Here is a 9,257-nt window from a genome sequence, read left to right on the forward strand (position 1 = left end):
TGGCCCTTAGGCCTTTAGGCGCCCTGTGCGAGAAAGCTTTACAGCGCCCCTCAGTGACCACACCCGCAGTTATCATATCCGCACCATTTAAAGACTCTTATTTTGGTAAGCCCCAAAGAAACATATTAAAAAGTAGGATAAAAATAAAACTTTTATTTAAAAGGTATTAAACTTGTAGCACAATATAAGTATTCTTTTCAAATAAAACAACAGAAGGTAAACAATAAATGTCAAACTAAAATAGAGTCTATAAAAATAAAAGTGTCAGGTTGTCATGCCGACCCTTTTTTTCAAGTAAGTGTATCTAGAAAAGTAAAAATAAAAAACAGAACACAAAACCTAGACTACATGTAAAATTAATGAATTACTATATGTCCGAATATACGAAAAATGTATTCCGGCACATAATAAATTGTTTGATAATGTGCGGCAGCCATGTTGGCCACCGGCGTGTTATGTGAATGTGTGCCACCATCATGGTGGCGGGGAGCATGTTGTTACATGATGCCATGCATGCGTGATCAGACGATCGCTCCAGTGTTTGTCCTTCTCACACGGAGGATCGGTAAATATCAATGATATTTACAGATCTACCGCTCTGCCACGCACAGAGCCGCTGTCATCCTGAAACTGACAGGATGACAGCGGCTCTGATCTCCTCCCCACTCGGCCATCCTGACAGCTGCGGGCCCGGCTTCTCTCCCCCTCACCGCTCGGCCATCCTGACAGCAGAACGTGAACATGTTTAAATTTAGTAGCCTTGTCTCATAGCTCTGGTCCTCCATTCCCCTAATTAGTTTGGTTGCCCTCCGCTGGACTCTCTCCAGCTCAAGGACATCTTTTCTGAGTGCTGGTGACCAAAACTGGACCGCGTACTCCAGATGAGGCCAAACCAGCGATCTATACAGTGGCAAAATTATAGACATGTCTCTGCAATACATCCCCTTCTTAAAACAGGACAAGACCCTACTTGCTTTGTTTACAGCAGCCTGGCACTGCAAGCTAACATTCAGTTTGTGGTCTACAATGACCCCCAAATCTTTTCTATTTCTGACTTCCCTAGTGGGACACCCATAATTGTATAACCCATTTGTTTATTTTTATTTCCAAAGTGCATTACTTTGCATTTATCGACATTAAACCTCATCTGCCATATACTTGCCCACTCCCCTATTTTATCCAGGTCATCCTGTAATGTTATACGGTCTTGGTCCATTTCTAATACCCTCCCTATTTTTGTATCGTCTGCAAACACTGAAACATGGCTATTTACACCCTCCCCGATGTCGTTAATAAATTGGTTGAACAATATGGGACCCAGCACAGAACCCTGAGACACACTGCTCATTACACTAGCCCAGTCTGAAAAGGTGCCATTTATGGGTACTCTATGGACGCGTTCCCATAGCCAGTTCTCTATCCACGTACACACCATTTCATCCATGCCCATAGATCTCAGCTTGTGTAGTAAGCGTTTGTGTGGTACCGTATCAAAAGCCTTTGAGAAATCCAGATATACCACATCCACCGGCCTCCCTCCATCCAGATCTCTACTTACCCCCTCGTAAAAATTTAGCAAGTTAGTCTGGCAGGAACGGTCTTTCCTAAACCCATGCTGATTGTCGTTAACTATGCCATTATCCTGAACAAATTCTACCAAATAGTCCTTAATCATGCCCTCGTCCAGTTTACAAACTAACGATGTCAGACTCACCGGTCTATAGTTCTCCGGTTGGCATCTTGCCCCCTTTTTGAATATTGTAACTACTGTAGCCCTCTGCCAATCACTTGGGAGTCTACCAGTCATTGAGTCCTTAAAAATTAGGAATAATGGTCTTGTTATAGCCATGCTTAGTTCCTTAAGTACCTTGAGGTGTAGATTATCTGGTCCCAATGCTTTATTTGCATTAAGTAGTTTAAGTCTTTGTTGTATCCCGGTTTCCGTCAACCACTTAGGTATATTTTGTATTGAACTATATGTTTTATCATGGACGTCAAACCCGTTTCCCTCCCGAGTGTATACTTAGGAGAAAAAAAAGTGTTCAGCGCCTCGGCCCTCTCCTTGTCATTTGTGACTAACTTCCCGTTTTCATCCTTTATTGGGCCTATCTGCTCCTTTCTCACCTTTTTACTGTTAATATATTGGTAGAATTTTTTCTTTTTTTTTTTACTAACTGTGGCAATATGCTTTTCGCACTCTATTTTAGCTGCCAGGATTCCTAGTTTGCATCTTTTATTACATTCTTTGTAGTTAAGGAACGCCAATGCGGTCCCCTCCATCTTATATTTTATAAATGCCACTCTCTTGACCTTGATGTGTTGTTTTACAGTTTTATTTAGACATATAGGTTTAGTCTTTGATCTTTTGCTTTTGTTACCCAAAGGTATGCACTTAGAAATAGCAATGTGTAATGTGTTCTTAAAACTGTCCCACATTTGGTCCGAGTTTAGGTTGTGAAATAAGTTTTCCCATTTTTTCGATCAACTTTGACAAAGTCAAGCTGACCTTCAGGCACAGTGTACAACGGTGTCAGCTCGCATTATACGTCACCATATGAATGAAAAGGGACGCTATGGTAGGAGACCCAGGAGGACCCCACTGGGTCACCAGGTTTGCCAAAACTTACCCGAGGAAGCCAAAATCCTTTTGGGAGAATGTGCTGTGGACAAACTAAACAAAATTACAGCTTTTTGGTAATGCCCACCATTCTACTGTTTTCAGAAAAAGAAATTAGGCCTTTAAAGAAAAAAAATAGTCCCTTTAGTCAAACATGGTGGAGGTTCACTGATGTTTTGGGGTTGCTTTGCTGCTTCAGACACTGGGGGGGAATTTATCAAAACTGGAGCAGACAAAATCTGGAGCAGATTTGCACTGCAACCAATCAGCGTCGCTGTCTTATTTTCAAATCCTACCTGAGTAAACTGAAGAGAGATGCTGATTGGTTGCCATGGACAACTGCTCCAGATTCTGTCTGCTACAGTTTTGATAAATTCCCCCCTGGGTGTTTTGACTAGTGATGGGCTCGGGCGTGTTCGCAATCGCCTCGTGCGGAGCCCGCCAGGAAGCCGTCAAGGTAGAATTTTTTCTTTTTTTTTTTACTAACTGTGGCAATATGCTTTTCGCACTCTATTTTAGCTGCCAGGATTCCTAGTTTGCATCTTTTATTACATTCTTTGTAGTTAAGGAACGCCAATGCGGTCCCCTCCATCTTATATTTTATAAATGCCACTCTCTTGACCTTGATGTGTTGTTTTACAGTTTTATTTAGACATATAGGTTTAGTCTTTGATCTTTTGCTTTTGTTACCCAAAGGTATGCACTTAGAAATAGCAATGTGTAATGTGTTCTTAAAACTGTCCCACATTTGGTCCGAGTTTAGGTTGTGAAATAAGTTTTCCCATTTTTTCGATCAACTTTGACAAAGTCAAGCTGACCTTCAGGCACAGTGTACAACGGTGTCAGCTCGCATTATACGTCACCATATGAATGAAAAGGGACGCTATGGTAGGAGACCCAGGAGGACCCCACTGGGTCACCAGGTTTGCCAAAACTTACCCGAGGAAGCCAAAATCCTTTTGGGAGAATGTGCTGTGGACAAACTAAACAAAATTACAGCTTTTTGGTAATGCCCACCATTCTACTGTTTTCAGAAAAAGAAATTAGGCCTTTAAAGAAAAAAAATAGTCCCTTTAGTCAAACATGGTGGAGGTTCACTGATGTTTTGGGGTTGCTTTGCTGCTTCAGACACTGGGGGGGAATTTATCAAAACTGGAGCAGACAAAATCTGGAGCAGATTTGCACTGCAACCAATCAGCGTCGCTGTCTTATTTTCAAATCCTACCTGAGTAAACTGAAGAGAGATGCTGATTGGTTGCCATGGACAACTGCTCCAGATTCTGTCTGCTACAGTTTTGATAAATTCCCCCCTGGGTGTTTTGACTAGTGATGGGCTCGGGCGTGTTCGCAATCGCCTCGTGCGGAGCCCGCCAGGAAGCCGTCAGCGCGCAGGGCCAATCAAGGCACTGAGACATGTTCCCGGTCCGCAGCTGCAGAGATCCGGAAATGTCTCAGTGCCTGTGCTCAGCTGCTCAGCACGAGGCGCTTGCGAACACGCCCGAGCCCATCACTAGTCTTGACTGTGTGCATGGCATTCGGAAATCTGAAGACTACCAAACAATTCTGAGATGCAATGTAGGGCCCAGTGTCAGAAAGTTGGATCTCCATCAGAGGTCATGAGTCTTACAACAGGACAATGATCCAAAGCAAACTCAAAAAGCACCCAGAAATGGTTTCAGACAAAGTGCTGGAGAGTACTGGACTGGCCAGCAATGAGTCTAGATCTGAATCCTATAGAGCACCTGTGGAGAGATCTCAAAAACGCAGTTGGGAAAAGGAACCCTTCCAATCTAAGAGACCGGGAGCAGTTTGTGAAAGAAGAGTGGTCCAAAATTCATGTAGAGAAACTCATTGATGGTTACAGGAATATTTTTTCCAAGGGCTGTGCTACCAAATATTAATTTAGGGTGCCAATTAGGGATGTCCCGATACCAGTACTAGCATCGGTATCGGGACCGATACAGGGCATTTTGACAAGTACTTGTACTTGTCGAAATGCCCCGATACATATTGCCGAAGCTTGCGCTATGGGTTTTTTTACCTCGCCGAGCGTCACGTCACTGCTGCTCCGGTGGGTCGGCGCTCCAGGTGGGGCCCATATTTAGGTGGCCAGCGGCTGCCTAGAGGTTCCCACTCGGAGCTCCGCCCACCGGGGCAGCAGTGACGCGATGCTCCTCTTCAGCTTCATAAATTTAGCTGGCCGGCACCTCTGGGCCAGCTAAATTAGGACCCCACCTGGAGCTCCTCCAACCGGACCAGCGCCGACTTGTCGCTGCTCTCCCGAGTCCCGCACAGTGAGTGAGGGCAAGGGGAGGGGGGGCTATTAAGCAGAGGATAATCGTAAATCTATGGTCTCCAATGTATTTGCAGTGTGTACTCTATATGAAGCACATATAGAGTACACACTGCTAATACACTGGGCACAATAGATTTACAATTATACTCTGCTAACATGAATGGATTAAATTATCCATATGTAGCCCTGTACTATGGATCATTTAACCCATTCATGTTAGCAGAGGATCATTGTAAATTTATTGTTGAAGTGCACTCTATATGTACATGTACTATGTACTACATATAGAATGCACTGCAACAATAGATTTACAATCAGCTCCTGCTAATATGAATATGTTAACTGATCCATAGTACATAATATGTCGTACTACGGATCATTTAACCCATTCATGTTAGCAGTACAGAATTGTATATCTATCTATTGCTGCAGTGCATTCTATATGTAGTGCATGGTACACATTCCCAATTCACTGCAGCAATAGATTTACAATGATCCCCTGCTAACATGAATAGGTTAAAGGATCCGTAGTATAACTACATGTTATGTACTATGGAACATGATTTAACCTATTCATGTTAGCAGGGGATAATTACTGCAGTGTACTGGACGTATGTGCTGTATATGTACTATGGATCATGATTTAACCTATTCATGTTAGCAGGGCAGAATTGCGAGCGCCTCCCACAAGATGAGCACCGAGACGTGATGCAGCGATCCTTCCCAGCGCCGACTACAAGAGGCATCTCGTGAGGCAACAGGAATCGGAGTGAAACTATGAGTGAGGGAAGCTGTGACGGGGCTGTCTGTAAATCTATTGCTATAGTGTACTGGACGTGTGTAATGTATATGTAATACATATATACAGCACACACATCCACTACAGCAATAGATGATTTACAATTCTCCCCTGCTAACATGAATAGGCTAAATCATGATCCCTAGTACATAACATGTAGTTGTACTATGGATCATTTAAAGTCACCTGTCCCTTTAAGAAAAAGTATCGGTAATTGGTATCGGCAAGTACATAAGGGGAAGTACTTGGTCTTGAAAAGGTGGTATCGGGACATCCCTAGTGCCAATAATTTTGTCCAGTCCATTTTATGAGTTTTGCGTGGAATGTGTCAGATTTGGCTTTTTTTTCTCTCCACTTTTTTGTGTCATACCAATACAAACAAAAGAATCAAACATGAGAATGCCTAAACATTACGCCCATGGGTGACGATTAAAACGCTTTTACTGTTCATCAGTTTAGTGTTATCAGTGATTAAAGGAGAACTATGGGGTTAGGGATTTCCCCCATAATTCTCCTTAGGGTAACGGCAGGACACAAATTAGAGTACTACCATCACCCTAAGCTCAGTATACAGTGAGCTGTAGTTCGCGGTATACTGAGACGCCGCAGCTGAAGTCTGGATCCGCCCAGCTGCGTGACAGCTGTACCTGCCCCGTCCGTTCCGCCAGTCAGTGGGGAGGGGGAAATCCAGTCCCTCCCCTGTCACGGGGACAACTTTATTGCTATTATATGGGGGGCTAATCTTCATCACTTCCTGCATTCGGGGACTGAGAGGAGATCAAAAGGGAGTTCGTATACTGAACTCCCTTTGATCTCCTGTCACAGAGCCGTGCCGGTCCCGGCCGCATCGACCCCTTCCCACCACACACGTGTTCTTTTTTTCTGGTTGGTTCGGTTTTGTTTTGTTTTATTTTAAAATTGTGTACTGTGCAGACCAGAGGGTTTACAGGGTTTTGTGATTTCCCTAGTGAGCCACCATGAGTCCGGGTAGCCCAACTAGACAGGCACGAAGTTCATCAGAGAGGTATGTCCAATTTTTTGATGGTTTTTTTTTTCTATCTTCTCATTTGCATAAAAGAGTGCTGACATGACCGGGGTGTCTCGTTTCAGGGGGAGGAGCCCTAGGTATAGGAAACATAAGAATAAGTCACGCTCTCACAGGACTTCTCCTGTGGCCGAGGTTAGGCCAATCAGACTTTCTACTCATGGGTTGCCCCAGCTTATGTCACCCAGGCTACGGTCAAAGTCGTCACCAGCTGAGCCATCCTCTGAAGCTTATTGGGCTTGCGGTGCCCAGGCACTACCTCAAAAGCTGTTGTGTTCCACTTGCTTTAGAGAATTGGGAAAATACACAGTTTCTGACTCACAGGATATTAAAGCTTATATCCGAGAAGCAGTGGCGGAAGGTATTAGGGAATACACAGGAGGTAGTGCGTTGTCTAAACGGCGAAGAGATTAAAAAAGACCTAGAGAGGTGGTGTCATCTCAAGATTCGGATCCAGAGGATTCGGATGGGGCCAGGGAAGAGATGCTCGATGTGACTTTCTCTTTTGACTTTGCGCTAGTGACTCCCTTAATTTCCGCAATCAAGCTCGCATTGGGCTGGGAGGAGGATCCCGTCCCCATTGATAAGCAAAGGAGATTTTTTCCAAATATAAAAAAGGAAGTGCCATCCTTTCCACTTTTCTTTGAGATCAAAGAGATTATTGAGGAGGAGTGGGCAAGGCCGGACAGAAGGGGCAAGTTGCCCAATCGCATGTCAAAATTATATCCATGTCGCCCCTCGGATTCCGAATTGTTGGATACTTCTCCTACAGTGGATGCAGCCTTACAGAGGCTGGCTAGACATGTGCTCTTGCCTCCAGCCATCTGTCCAGGATACCATGGACAGACGGCTGGAGGTAGATTTGAAGAAAATCTACGCCACAGCAGGGGCATCATGCAGGCCCGCAGTGGCTTTGTCCTCAGTCAGTAAGGCTATGAGGGTATGAATCACAGGTGTAAAGGAAGCGTTGCTTTCCGGGGTGGCGAGAGAGAGCATCGTTGAGTCCTTGGGTGATTTGAAGTTGGCTTCGGATGGCATTTTCCGTGACAGGTCGCAGAGCTCTGTGGCTGAAGCACTGGTCGGCTGATGGCGCTTCGAAGCAGGGCCTGTGCTCCATTCCATTTGCAGGCAAGGTGGTGTTTGGAGCCCCCCTGGATGAGGCAATAAAGAGAGTGACGGGGGGTAAGTCTGGCCTACTACCTCAGGACAGGAAGAGACGACAGCAGCCCTTTCGGCAGAACAGACGGTTTAGAGAACCGTTCCAGGAGGCCAGGGCTTATAGGCCCGGAAGAGAATTCTTCCGAGGTGCATGGCGTGGAGGGCGTTCAGCCTACTCTAGAGGTGCAAGGGCAATGCCCACTCAGGCAGCCAAGAAGACGGAGAAGCTGTTCTGAAATACGGCCCGCCCTGTCGCCCGTAGTGGGGGCTCGTTTGGCTTCTTTCGGGCGGATGCCATTCAAGACCAATGGGTCCTGAGGGTGGTGAAACACGGTTATCGAATCGAGTTTGCCTCCGTACCTCCAGATCATTTTATTCGGACTCACGTCCCAGCCTCTCCAGAGAAGCGAGCCTGTCTGCGGTCATATGTGCAAGAATTACTCCAATTACAGGCCATTGTACCCGTGCCGCAACAGCAAAGAGGCCAGGGGATATATTCCCCGTTGTTTCTAGTGCGAAAAGTTTCGGGCGGATTCCCACCGGTCCTCGACCTAAAGAGAGTGAATCGGTATGTGCAAGTGGAAAGTTGTCGCATGGAGTCAGTGGAGACCATCAAGGAGCTGGTAAGGCCACGGGATTGGATGCTCACGGTGGACTTGAAGGATGCCTACTTTCATGTCCCACTTGCAAACGTTCACCAGAGGTTCCTGAGGTTCACTGTGGATCACAAGCATTATCAGTTCTGATGTCTCCCTTTCCTCGTAGGCCTGTCTTCAGCCCCGAGGACATTTTCAAAGGTGTTTGTGTCCGTGATTGCTCTTTTGCGCTTACAAGGCGTGAGAATCTCCCATTATTTAGACGATGTCCTGCATCTGGCCCAATCCCGACGAGAAATTTTGCAACACCGACATCTAGTTCTGGAAACGTTTCGGAGATATGGCTGGTTGGTAAACTGGCAGAAGAGCCAGTTAGTCCCAGCTCAAACCCTGCAGTATCTGGGAATGATATTCGATTCGGAAAAATGATGGATTTATCTTCCAATGGAGAAGGTGGCTCGAGTCAGCCGGCTAGCCGGACTGCTCATGGCATCTTGTACGTGTACAGCACAGCACTGCCTCTCATTCCTGGGCATCCTTTCATCTTCCATCCCGGCGGTTCCATGGGCTCATTGGCACATGCGCCATATACAATACTCCTTTCTTCAGCAGTGGGACAGGCAGTCGCTGTCCTCCCAGATCTTCCTCCCAGAGGTGGTCAGGAACAGTCTGCAATGATGGCGTAATCCACAGAATTTGTTGAGAGGGAAAACCCTTCAGCCTGGAGATTGGATCACGGTCACAAC

The sequence above is a fragment of the Nanorana parkeri genome, unplaced genomic scaffold, assembly GCF_000935625.1.
Source record: "Nanorana parkeri isolate BGI_ZX_2015 unplaced genomic scaffold, ASM93562v1 scaffold56, whole genome shotgun sequence".
NCBI lineage: Eukaryota > Metazoa > Chordata > Amphibia > Anura > Dicroglossidae > Nanorana > Nanorana parkeri.